A 14,834-nucleotide genomic window follows, 5' to 3' on the forward strand; every position below is an offset into this window, starting at 1 on the left:
CTCAATTTTGCGACAATGTCGGTCGGCTATGTTGTCGCGTTTGTCCTTTTTGCAGTGCTTTGCTATTGAAAATTTACTTATGCTCTTTTGAAATACCACGACTACCGATTTGGCTGCATTTTCATACCGTCATTCTTAGATAAAATGGGCTAAATAAAAAAAATATGAAATAATGATAATAGGTAAACACATAAAAGTACTATATGCAGTGTGCTTAGAACATATAGAAGTAATAATGGATTTCATATAAATGGCAATTTTATATAAATTTTGTAATATGATATCATATATTGTATAATGAATTATATGAAGTAATTAAAAATATATTTGAAGTCGCTCATAAGCCATGTTGTAAATTCTCCTTTCTGAAGGGAACATCAGACAAATTATTCAATTTCTGATGTTTAGCATCATCATGAGGAGGCAGCTTGTGGGCAACATACACATGCGAGGAAATGGTCGGAAAAATTGTAAAATTGAAATTTTGCTTATTCTTCAATTTTACTGAAGACATTCAAATTCAATTTCATTCATTTTTATTTTAAATTGTTGGCGTTTTAATATGAAATATTTAGAAAATATAGCGCGAGCTTGATGAAGGTTTGTGATTTTTTTGTCAGTTGCGCGAATGCTTAATTTTTTACAAATGGCATATTGATGGACATACATACATATGTGCACATATATGCAAATATATTTAGACATGCGAATGGAGGAAAGGCAATTTCGAGAATATTCTCATACAAATTGATTATTTGAAACAAGCAAAAATATTATATAGGTAATTATAATGTTCACACATTAGACCGCTCTTAATGTATTGTGTTTGTGGTGCTGCTTGTATAGCACAGCTTCTTTTTGGTAATTCACATCAAATATTTGTCTAGTTCACATCATAGCACAGATGTAGTTTTATTCTTTTTTTTAAACGTTTTTTAATAAATTTATTTTAATTTAATTTTCATTTTTTTCTTATTATATTATATAAGTGTTCTCCAAAATCTATTATTTCTTCTTATTATTCTAATTTTCCCTAACACAAAGCCAAAAAACATCAGCGCATACATATATTAGTCGTTCCTTTATAAGGTGGTGACAATTTACTTGTTTCCTGCTTAGAGTGGTGTACTTTGTTGAATTCGATTATCATAAGGGAAAGGTATCTTTTTGACATGGTGTATTTGAACTTTCGAATTTGCGCATTCTCGATGTTCCCTTTTAATAATTTACATTTTAAACAGCTAACATTTTCGCCTTCTCTATTTATTAACATTCTCTGCCCTATTCTATAAACTTAATGTAATGCTTCAAACAGTCACCGACATTCCTCCCTTCTGTACTTACCGCCCGTATTAAACCAAATTTGTCAAAAGTTATGCCCGTAGTTGCAACGCAGAATTCAGTTGTTCTCTTTTGTTTCCATTTCACCAATGATGCCATTTGTATACACGATTTTACAACCATTTAGTTTTTTAGTTCTCATTTTTCATAATATAAAAGCTCAAGCCTAAAATCCAAATATTAAAAATAGTCTACCTATTTATAAATAAATGTATTCGACTGTAATTTTAAGAAGATTTCAAATATATTCAAGTTTAGTTTTTAATTGCTACAAAATATCGAGACTGGCAACCCAGCGTTGCAAGAGATTGCTGTTTCACTCTCAGCTCACTCGTTTCTACAGGAAAAATCCAATTTTCGTGGATATCCTACCGTACGGTCTGTAGAAGAGGACAGTAGAAGCGGAAGTAGAAGGTAAGGCATGCCTGTCGTAAAAGGCGACTAAAAGCCAAATGCACTATGACTGTTAATTTATTTTGCCCAGAATTATCAGCATAGTAAATGATGTCAGAAATAGTGCTATAATTCTCAGCTTGAACTGATATTATAGACTTTAAATGAAATCCCAAATAAAAAGACATTTAAAGTTCAAGCGACAAATGTCACCAGTCATTGAGTAATGGGTTGCTCAACTGGCAGTAGTTTCGGCTACACAGTCTTACCGGAGACTTTCTGGTACCACGGGGAGCAGAAAGCCCTTGGACTTCGGTCCAATCTGCTCATTGGGTTCGGCCCTTTAGGAAGTATCGTGGTGGCTGTGGTTTAAACCTAAATGCTGGAAGAACTGTATTTTCAGTTCAAAAAAGAAGTTGCACAAGCAACTGGGTTCCATACCAGAAAACGGAAGAGGTTTTAGGTCGGCCTCGAATCCTACCAAGATGGTCAGAGTGCCCCTACACACTGGCCACTGGTAACCAAAATAATACTTGCAAAAAGCTCGTATTATTTGGGGAGCTTATCCACGCATTGTTTTGATACGTTGTACTTTCGAGCACCGTGAGGTAAGGCCGTCGACGGCAGGTACTCAAGTTAAACACACCGGACGTTGTAGAAGCGGTGGTGAGTATTCATTTACATTGCGCTTTCATAAGATAAGTCGTATCAGTTGATTCGGTCCACGGTTTTGCGACGGTGACTGTTTGAAGCATAAAGCGTACATTAAGCACAACCAATCACTCTACCACGAACGCTCAAGTAGAACGGTTACATTCAACCATATTAGAAATTTTACGGACCTTAATAAGTATATACAACACAACACCCAAAGACGAATTATTGACAGCTATACAAGAATATAATAAATAAAAATATAAATGACCAGTTCAATTATTTTTCGAAAGGACAAGTCATGCAATTTAATTGAAAATAAGCAAATTATATGATAGAATATCATAAGGTAATACAATTTTTTTGTAGGAGTCACATTGCATCTGCTCATTTGAGTGATCCTACTACTGATGTCGCTTATTTTATCTCGCCACGTAACGCAGCAGTGCTTCTGCCTTCCGATAGTTTTTATATCAACTCTGAACAAATTTTTACAATACTAAAGAACTTAAAAACTAAAAAGTCTCCTGTTATCGACGGTATTAACAATAGTTGTCTGAAATCTCTACCCAAAAAAGTAGTTCGTTATCTTGTAAATATAATTAACGAATGTTTTCTCCACCGTAGACTTTCCTAAAACATGGAAGAAGACTAAAATCATAGCTAAAAAATCCTGTTCTTACCGTCACATAAGTTTACTCCCATCAATCAGTAAAATCCTGGAAAAGCTTGTTAAAGAAAAAGTTAATAACTTTCGTTGAAGACGATGCAATTTTTCCAATCAAATAGTTTGGCTTTAGAAATGAACATAACACCGTTCATGCTCTAGTTAGTCATAAAGAGCAATTTCACAAGGAACCAATCTACAGGCATCGTATTAATACTTGTAGACATCAAAGCTTCTTTTGACTCAGTGTGGCATGATGGGATCCTTTACAAAATGAATAAAACCGGATTTTCTTAGCTCATATTGGTAGTATCCAGTCCCCATACATTGAAATCCTAGTTGGATGTCTTTAAGGCCATTTGCTTGTCCCATACAATATATGGTATACAGATTACTGCAAATTTTCCCCAATTAAATTGATGCAATACATCAATATTTGATTATTACATTGCTTACTATCACATATCACTAAATTACAATCAGCTCTTAATGTTTTTCATAAATATATCTCTAAATGGAAGATTCTTGTAAATCCGCAGAAAACACAAGCCATTTTTTTTTGTAGAGAACGGAAAGCATGTAGTTTCTTAATATAAATGTTATGAGTAAAATAAATATTATGAAATAACATATCTCTGCTCAACAGGTTAGGGCCCTATTCGCAAAGCGTAGTTAGGTAGGTAGGTAAAGTGACTGTCTTTTGACCTACCCTTAGGAGGCCCATTGTGATACCACCGGGAATGTGGTTCCCTCACTTTATTGGCTCCTCTCTGAACCACCCCGTACTTCTGATGAACTTCATCAGTGAGACAAGTTTTATCCGTGCAACCTACGAGACGTCGTCAAGAAACCCACGACCGTTGGCTGCGATTCTTTTCCTATATAGTGCTGCGCAATCGCATAGAAGATGTTTAATGGTCTCTTCCTCTTCTACTTCCTGACAGCTTGCACAATAGTCATTTTATGGCGTACCAAGTCTACTTGCATGTCTGCCTATTAGACAGTAGCCTGTTATTACTCCTACTAGAGTTCTTATATCATTCCGCTTGAATTTTAAAAGTCGGCATACGCGGCTCATTTGCATTCATGCCACATTTGTCTGCTAGTTGAGCAAGTCAGGGACTGATTGCACTGACACTAGGCTATGTTAATGACATTTTTGTCGATTAAGTATCTACAAGTAGCCAGAGGCATATATATGTCCTCTTTACCAGGATCTACTTGTAGGGTGGTGCCTGTTCTGGCTAGTTCAACCCTATGAGACATCAGAGATTTCAAAGCCGCCTGGCTGTCTGTATATATAAATATATTTCTTGTGGTGATCACACTCCTTGTCAGTACAAGAAGGCTTTCTTTAATTGCGGTGACCTCCGCTTTGAAGACAATACAGTGGTCTGGTAACCATAACGCGATTTTGGTATCTAGTATACCCGAGAAGACACCGCCGCCTACTTAGTTATCCAGTTTGGAACCATCCGTATAGAAGCTTATCCCTGCTTCCTTGTCCACTACGCCCCTTTCCCACTCCTCTCTGAAGGGGAAGGAAATCTTGGGGACCGGATTTAGATTGAGCTCTGTAGGATTGCGAAAATCCGTGGTTATGGGAAGAAACGGGAACTTCCTAACTATCATAGAATTCCCCTTGTTACTAGCGACTAATTAGGAGGATTCCCTCAGTCTGAGAGCTGACTTCGCTGCCACTTGCTTACAGAACAAGTCTGTTGGCAGTTAATGCAAAATAACGTTTAGTAAGTGACTTGACGTTGTTCTAAGAGCTCCACTGATGCAAATACTGGCTGCTCTTTGTATACTTTCCGTGCTTCTAATTACATATTTCTTTTCAGTAATTGGCCACCATCCTAATATATCGTAAGTCATGATCGGCCTTACAATTGCTGTGTAGAGCCAGTAAGCTACCCGAGGCGTCAGTCCCCATCTGGGCCCCACCATTCTTTTATACGTGTAAAGCGCTGTAGCTGCTTTCTTTACCCCCGCTTCCAAAATTTGTTTCCAAGAACGCTTCCTGTTTAAAATTAGTCCCAGGTAGCTTGCTTTATCTCCTATCGTTAGCCTGGTGCCATTTAAAGATGGCGGTGTGAATTCTGGAGTATTGTGTTTCTTAGTGAATAATACTAGTTCTGTCTTGCTAGCATTTAAATTCAGTCCGCATGATACGGTCCATCCATTAATATCGTTTAATATTGTCTGCATAAGGCTGGCGAGGGTATTCGGGAACTTGCCTCTAACCGAAACTACCACATCATCAGCGTAGATCACAACATGTACCCCTCACTTTTCTAGATCCACAACCATCCTTGAAGCTCCCAGTGTTGAAATAATTGACCTGCCCAATAGCATCTGTTCAATTAATTTCCGGAGAGGCTCAGAGATGTCTAGATCTTTAAGCGCGCTCAATGTGGCCTTCGGCTGGATGTTATTGAAAGCACCTTCTATGTCTAAGAATGCTACGAGGGTGTATTCAAGTGTTATATCTAATGTCCTAAACTCCTGTCGGTTTCTGGTTATAAATGCTGGCGGTCTTGCTTTTGTTGCATAACAAAAACTTAGTTCCTTATAAATAATTAAAGAGCAACTCACGCCTTTAATTGATGTCCGTGCTGTCATGTACCTCGTCATACTGTATGTAGCATGATGCCAGCTGGTATATCTTTCCGCCCGTCTCCCGGCTTACTACTGTAGTGTCGTTACTACTTTAACTCTGTAATAAAAAGGCATTAAGCTTTTTACTAGCCAATATACATGTCCTAGCCTTACCTACGCAGCCAGCCACGTATAAATTATACCCCGGTGTCCTCAGACCGCAAATACACCCTCTATTTTGACTATGACGTCTGACTTGTAGGTTATAACCTTCACTTTTGTGAATCCGTAGTTGATCTCTCCGCCACTTTTCGCTAGCGGTTCTACGGATTCCTTTGTTAGAAGCAACAGAATCTGAATTGTGGCTCGTTTCGTCTCCACACCAGATTCCGCTGCGGGGTCATCGAAGGCCCTGACGAATCTCCATCCCCCAGTTGGCAAATTCGGGTTATAGGCTCTTATGAGCTGCGTTATCTGGTCCGGCTGTGATGGTGTAGCCGGGATCCATACCCTTGCCCTCGGTCGGGATGGGATATCTTTTTTGTCTACTGCTACTAGCCTGGGTTCGGGGTAGACCTCCCACACCTTAGCTATTGCGACCTTATATAGCTGGACCGATCTCTCGTCGTCACATGCTATCATCTTTATCTGACCCTGATACCATCCGGCATCCGTACATGACAGGGGTGGACCTGGGTTGCTTAGTAGCACTTCCAACGTTTCGCACAACGTAACATTATCTTAAATTGTTTCTAAAATTTTGTTTGATTCAAAAATGGCGGCGGAAAGCCTTAGTTTTCCATTTCAGTTAGTAGTTCTAAAAAGTTGCTGGAAAGTTACGCAAAATGGCTTATGCGAAAATTCCTCGGAAAAAGATTGCGATAACAATGAACGTGCATTGGCGGTGATTACGCTAATGGTAGAGCCGAGTAATTTCTCGCATGTAGCAAATGCAGTAACAGCAAAGGACGCATGGGATTCATTAATGGCAGCGTATGTAGACAGTGGTTTAATTTGCAAAGTAGAGCTTTTGAAAACGCTGGTGCAGTTAAAACCGAAACGGTTTCAATCCGTACAGAATTATGTGAATAAGTTGGTCATGACGTCAATCACGTTGCAAAATGTAGATCTAAACGTAGGTGATGAATTGGTTGCATCATTATTGCTTGCTGGGTAGCCTAATGAGTATCAGGCACTCGTTATGCCTGTGGAAAATTCGAAGGCGAGGTTAACCGTCGACAGCTTTAATAGTTTGTTGTTGCAGGATGTCAAATTTGATTGCAGCAAAGAATCTAATGACATTCCAACAGAAAAAGATTGACAAAAGCTCTAATCGAAAAAAGTTTCGTTGTTTCAATTGTCGTCAGAAATCGCAATCGAAGAATGTAAATGTGAATGAAGGTAAAAATAGGACAGAAACGTACAGTCTCGCGAGTTGGACAAAATAGGAAAATATTGATGTTGTATTTGGAAAAAATTTTGTATTGGTATTCATAGCTAATAGCTGTACTTAACTAAATTTAAAATATTTTTGGAAACAAGTCATTAGTTATGCTAAAGAGGTTTCAAAGTGGAGATTTCGAAACCAAAGTTACTATTAACATATGTATTGTAAATGTAACGAATTTTAACAAAATTGAAAATAGTGTATTTGGCTTATATTTTCATATATTATATATAGCAAATTGATGACTTTTCTAAAATATTGATGAGTTTCCTACAGAGTACTTTTTTCTTTGTTTCTCTGTGTTTGACGGTTCGAAATTTAAACATTAGAAAAAGTAAACAAAAACGAAAAAAATTATGCAAAATATGCGATATTAAAGTTTCAAAGAGCAGCAAAAGTTATTCCCTCAAAACCCCAGGCCAAATTTACAATCAATAAATAAATACAAGTGTGTTAAATTCAAACTAAAAGTATTTAATAATTTTGGCAATCTTATTTTTCACGTTGATGTTTGTAGTGGAGGTCATTATTAAAATTGGCGAAATTTTCGACGCATTAAATAAATTATTATAAAGATACGTAAGCTATCTAAAAAATTTTAGCTAAAGTGGAAGAAATGCCATCGTGTGAAAACTTATTTCGAGAAAATGTATTTTTACTAAGAAGTGTGAAGCATAACGAGAAGAACAATGTGTTAGTTAATAATTAATAATTAAAAGGAAAATGATAATTGTAACCATAGGTAGTAAGCACAAGTAAAGGTAGAAAGAAATTGGAATACAAGGAAGGTAGGGATCGTACGAAAAAGCGTAGAGTAAATGAACTTGTCGCAAATACATCAGCTGAACAAATACAATGCGCTGCCGACATTGTAAATAGTCAGTCAAATAAAACCAATAAGCAGTGGTTAAATTACCAGTCACTGGCATTGTTTTATGATCTTGGTCTAACAGTTAGGAAATATAATAGGCTTCGGTCTGTAGTCAATGGCATTCTCAAGCACTTTTTCCCTAGCTACTATGAATTAGTGAAATTAAAAGACGCGATATTTCCTCGCCCAGTTATTGTTACTGAAACATCAGCAGAAGTGCCTTTGCAACAGCTTTTAGACAAAACTGCTGAACGTTTGCAATGCGTTAAGCAAATATGTAAAAATGTGGAAGTGGTTTTACAAGACATTGCAAAAGGGGTTTTGATGAAAATTCTGATTATAGCATGTACAGAGAAAGATTCCAAGAAATTAATCAAACCGACGAATGTACTTTTTTACTGCTTTATTTCCCTTGAAAATTTTGAAGGTGGATGATCGATAATAGCTCTTGTAGCAGTTCTTTACGGTGCAACCCCAAAAATTATGAATTCATTTCATGGAGCAGTACGACCTATACACGAGAATTTTTCATTACATGGTTTATCAGGTTTGCATGCCCAAATAAAGTATTTTGAATGTATAAATGATGTATGTATGAAACATATAACGTATAGACTTCTACTAAGTTAGTGGGATGTTAGAGAGGAAAATAAACAAATATTTGAAGTAAATATAAAAAGAATTCAAACATCATTTCGTAGTGAAATGGGTAGTAGACAGAATGAAAACTGGGTACGGAATATCGGATGGCGGAAATACTGCTCTACTACTTCTACTACTTCTGTCAAAATAAACCTAATAAAAAATTTTTGTTTAATTTTACGAATTTTAGCTTGTGGAGAAAAAATTAATATATAGTTATTTAGGGAAGTTTCGAAAGAGACTTCTGGAATTTACATTCAACATTACTCATTGTTTCATATGACTGTCCACAAAATACTCGTTCATGAATATGATATTGCAAACCATTTCACTATTTCAATCGGGTTTCTTTCTGAGAACGCACTAGAAAGCCAGGCAAGAATTTCAAAAATTTCGCTTTCAAAATACGCGAAAGAACTCCAGAGAAGCTTGCAAATCTGATATGTTTGCTCGTTTATTACTTACATCAGAGCCCTTAATTTTAAAATGAAAATATCTCAACAATCAATGGCGAACAATTTATTGCTGATATTTTTTTTTATTTACTGATCATAAAGACTCAAATTAGGCAAAAATTAAAAAATATTTATTATTATAATTTGCAACATTAATTTAGAAAATTTTTTAAATGTTTGGCCTAAATTTAATATTGTATTATAATAAATCAAACAAACGAATTCGTGTTTGCATTCTCAGAGTGCGAAAGTATATGGTACGTCGACTCTGGCGCAACGTCATGTATAACGAACGATTAGAAGTTACTTTCGAAGTTAAGAGCGGCAGAATTGCAAAAACGCATGCAGAAAATGATTTGTATAAACTTGAATGTGCCAAAATTCCAATTTGAAAAGCTATTAACAGTTTAGAGCTTTGCCATCGATGGTTAGGTGCAGAATTTAACGGAATGGATGCATTATATGCTGTAATGGTAAACAAATTAGAATAGCAACTAAATCAACTGGTACTCGTGCTGAAAATTTGTTAGACGTTGTATATTCAGAAATCAAAAATCGTTCACCGGCGCAAAATATATGGATATATTATATATAAAGCAATTTATATGGACGATGTTTTGGTGTTCTCTAATGTCAAAAAAACTACGGATCGGATTAAGAACGAGTGGATTGTAAAATTTAAAATGAAGGACATAGATTTAGCGTCATCCGTACTTCGCATGCGACTTCAGCGCGATGAGGTAAAAAAAATAATTAAACTTGATCAGTCTGAATATATTTCCAGTGTACTAAAACGGTTTGAAATGGACGATTGTAATGATGGTGCTACACCACTAGATTTGTCGTAAAAGCCAACTTCTGCATCAACTTCTGGTTACGTGCTTATAATGCAAAGTGCAGCTATATCTTGGTCAACCCACAGATAGCGTACATTGTCATCAACTGAAGCGGAGCTAACGTCCGTAGTGAGCGCAATGCAAGAACCGATTTGGTTCCATCAACTAAAGTCGGAACTAATTCATAGTATTACGAAAGGAATAAAAATGTACTGCCATAACAAAAGCTCAATTCACATTGCTCGGAACAATAATTTTTCTCCCCCGACAATGTATGTGGACATTAGGGGGAATTTATACTAGAAAAGCTGCAAAATAAGTCATTACAGCTGGAATATACTATATTTCTACAAGCGAAATGTTAGCAGATGGTTTAACAAAGGCGATATCTGCAGGTAAGAATGAATTTATTAATGTTAAATTAGGTTTAAAGTAAAGTGAATACATTTCATTTGCTTTTTACACTGTTCTTATGTATTTATATCATATTTCTGCTCAACACATAACCATAGTGTAAGCTTTTATCATATTATTAATTTTTTTTGTCTTTTTGCCTCTAATTATATATATTCATAATTAAGCTTATATCATAATAACCACTATTATATTTAAATAGATAAGTCAATTATATCAAAATCCTTATTTTAAATATTAGTCGACACCACTTTTGTAAATTTGTCAATAAATGAATGAATGAATACTTTAGTTTATATATTTTCCTTTGATACTTTAAACTTTACCGAAATAAATTTATTTCTAGCTCTAGTTTTTATAGCTCTGAGTCCCTACTCACAAAATATCACTTCAACTTCTCTAGCTCACCAATCTCAAAAAGAAGAGAAAAAACTAAACGATAACTTCGGTTGCACCGAAGCTATTATACCCTTCACAAATACAAAAGATTTCTTAGAAGAACTTGATTCCGAGCGTTCAGTTTGTATGGTAGCTATATGCTATAGTGATCCGATGTGAACAATTTCTTCGGAGAATCCATTATTGCCTTGGATAATGATTTGTTTTCTATGCAAGAACTTGATTCCGATTGTTCAGTTTATATTTGCTGCTATTGATTTTGCTATGAGGATTTCTCCATGTGAGTCTTCTGTCCAAGCGCATACCACACAAACAGTTAAATTTTTTGCTTGTGGTACTAAGATGTTATTCCTTTTAATCGGGTGACACATACTCGTATTTCGTCTTAGTGAAAATGTAACATGCTTAATTCGAGTATATATTTCAGCATCATTCCTCTTTCAATCATAATTACATCCCCCACACACTTATAGTGTTAGTTATTTTTAAAAGTATATCCTAAAACATATTTCTTAAAAACAACGTATATGGCAAAACAACGTTTGCTGGGTCAGCTAGTAATAGTATAATAACGGTTGTTTGTAACACTCAAAACTAATTGAGATAGATGTGCAGTTATAAATATTTATACATACTTGTATACCATAAATGATCAGGATGTCGAGATGAGTTGCATTTCGAGTGATTGTCTGTCCGTGCAAGCGATAACTTGAGTAAAAATGGAGATATCGTGATGAAACTTGTCACACATGTTCCTTGTCGCACAAGGGAGGTTGGTATTGCAGATGATATTTGGTACACCGAATCGCATTAGGTAAGGTTAATAGGTTTAATACATGTACATATAACCCAAATCGTTAAAGTTAAATCAACCGGATTCGCTCAGAACAAATTCTTTTGGTATATTCTCCGACAGTGTAAAAATGGATGAAATCGAATGAAAACCATAAAGTGTTTAGCGCTGAATATGACTGAAGTAGGTCTAGACCGTGGTCTAAGGTCTTATCTCTAATATAATAATTTCAGTTTTAATGATCGAGTTTTTTCGAATATACCCAATATATTTAATTTACTCTCTTTGGTTAAGTTTATATCACTTATATCTCACTTGAGTTAACTAGGTTGATTCTAGTACCAATATCCCGGATATGAAGCCGGATGTAGTATAAATAAGCTGAGTGAGTCAACCACCTACAATATAATTTAATAATATACCAAACATGATAGTAACTCTTTCACCCTTTCGTCGAATAATGAATGTTGAATTCTTTTGCAATATTCCTTAGTATAAAGTTTTGCAACTCCTAAAAGTATTTCCCTTTGATCTTACCAAATTTCGAGAGTATAAAATGTTCGGTTACACTCAAATTTTGATCTTCCTTCCTTACTTAGAAATTGTTTCACTTCACTGCCTAATGCGGGATCACTTAAGAGTATCACATTCTTAAAGTAATTTGTTATGAGCGGTTTTTATTTTTCTTTGCTACACGCTTTTAATAACATATAATGTCAGTTAAATTCCGGGAGACTGTCTGTCTGTACAAGCGATAACTTGAGTAACAATTGAGATAACTTGATAAAACTTGGTACACATGTTCCTTAACTCTCAGAAGAGGTTAGTTTTTCATATGGAGAGCAAGTCTTTTTAAGATCTCTTCATACTGTGTGACAAAGCATGAAATCGGATGAGAACAACGCTTACTCCCCATTTAACGGTTATGTTGAAATTTACTAAAAGTATGATAACTCAGTAAATAAAAACGTCAGATGCAGGGAAATCGGACCACGAATACTTTATATTGTACATATGATAACTTATCATACTATTTAATTGATTTTCTCACTTTACATTATATATAAATTAAGCTCGAATGAAGATACCAGAACAAAAATTTGCAGAAACTGTGCCTTCACGGTATGCCATATTTTACCAAAAGTGTCTGAAATCGGACTAGGAATTTTCAAGCCTTCAATATGTAAGATATCTTAGCGAAATTAAGTGAACGTATAGTCTTACAAGTCAACAACTTGTAAATAAAGCATATTTCAGTTTTTTGGCGAAATGGGTGAATTCGATTAACGAATTATCACAGCCCCCATATAATGTTTTTCGTAAATATAGTAGACTTTACGCAAAATATATCGGTTAAATTCTGAGTTACTTTAATAAAAATATTCCATTATCTTGATAATAGTGGTTAAATGACCTCAGTCTAGTCTTGCTCTAAATCTCATGGCTCTAAAACTCGTATTATGATTTACGCCTCTGGTTGACTTTTTCCTCATGCAACCAATATATGAAATTTCGTCCCTTAATAAAATACCAAATTCATACGCAATATAAAACTTCGCCGCCTTTAATCTTTACACAGCGCAAGGGTATAAAATTTTCGATTTCACCCGAACTTAGCCCTTCCGAACGTGTTTTTATTTAAAGTAAAGTGTAAATAGATGTTTTAATGCGCTTCTTGATTTTAAAGCCCTATCATTTGGCCTTTGGTCGCAGTAAAAATAATTATACACATAAACTTGTTTATGTACATTTACTTATAGTGAATATACATATGTACATATATTTAGGAATGTGTCCCTAACCTCCAATAATTTAAGTGAATACAGTGTATTATAAGTTGTTAAATGTGTAATGGGTCATTAATATCATTACACACAATAAATCTAAGGGGTTCATAAGAAATAATACAATAAATAAAGAAACTGTAACACAACTGAATATCACATTTCGTTTGATAAGGGAGTGACTAACATACATACTTACTTTTTGCACGTGCCCGACCCACCCCTTTTTATTAGCACACCGGAAATATAAACGTAAATAACGCGATGTTTTATTACTTCTACGAATAATGTGGTTGATTCTGAATGTAATGTAGAGAGTTTTAAAAAAATTACTTATTGGGTATAAATAAACATTCTTATAAAAAACATAACATACGTCGAATAGTTGGTTGTAACTCTTAAATATAATCGAAATAGGTAAAGAGTTATATATCTACATTTGTATATAAATTATCAGAATTACGAGCCAAGTTGAATTTCGGATGATTTATCTTCCGTGTAAGCTATAACTTGATTAAACATTGAGATGTCTTGAGGAAACTTAGTACATGTAGTTCTTGGCACCATGAGAAGGTAATGCAGGTGGGCAGAATTAGACAATTGAAACGCCCATGCTGTTAAGCGTAAATTTAAAAAGTTCTATTACTAAGCCAGAAATTAAGATATAAAATTGTAATTTGGAGCTAATTATCGAAATGCTTAAAACTTTCCAAAAATTGGGCGTAGCCCTCTCATAAATCATTTGGGCTAAATCAAAAAAAAAAATGTGGAGAAGTAGTTTTTCTAGCATCTCCTCCTATTGTGTGAAAATGAATGAAATCGAATAAAAATCACGCTCACCTTGCATATAACGGTTATGTCGAAAACTACAGAAAGTGCGATAAGACTCAGTAAATATATATGCCAGAAGCATTAAATTTCACACCCTAAATGGTGCTTAAAGGCTTTAAGGGAATCGCTGTAAAAACTCGAGAATGCGCATGGATCCGCCTATTTTTAGGTGAAATCTAAAATCAAGCTTCAGATACCGAATCCTCAGTGCTTAAGTTTGACCTTACACCGAAAATATCGGTCGATCATTAGTATATATATTAATGAAATTCAGAGAGAATCTTTTCCTGATTATACAGTCCCATGCGTCGTAAACACGGAACAATAGTTCCTTGCTCCTTTATACACTCGGCAGAGAAAGTCTGCACAGACGTTTATGCCTTTTTTTCTTTTGTTAAAAAATATCTTTTATATACTAAATTTTAGATTAAAATCACATTAAGTGCTTTATTACTAGTCTGTTGGATAATCCCATAGAATTTAAAGAAGTGAAAATCTAATACCATAGTTTTATTGGTAGATTTACACAAAATGGTCATTTCGCAACGCAGAAAAAAACCAAGAGTAAAATTGTCGGAAATTTATAGTTATACTTGGTTTCGTAAAAGTAGAGTTCTATTCAGTTTGTTATTAAATTTAGATCATCGAATCTCGAATAAAAGAAAACTAAGGGATCCTCGGAAAGGGAAATAATGATTAAACTTTT

Source organism: Bactrocera oleae, chromosome 2 (assembly GCF_042242935.1).
Source record: "Bactrocera oleae isolate idBacOlea1 chromosome 2, idBacOlea1, whole genome shotgun sequence".
Taxonomy (NCBI): Eukaryota; Metazoa; Arthropoda; class Insecta; order Diptera; family Tephritidae; genus Bactrocera; species Bactrocera oleae.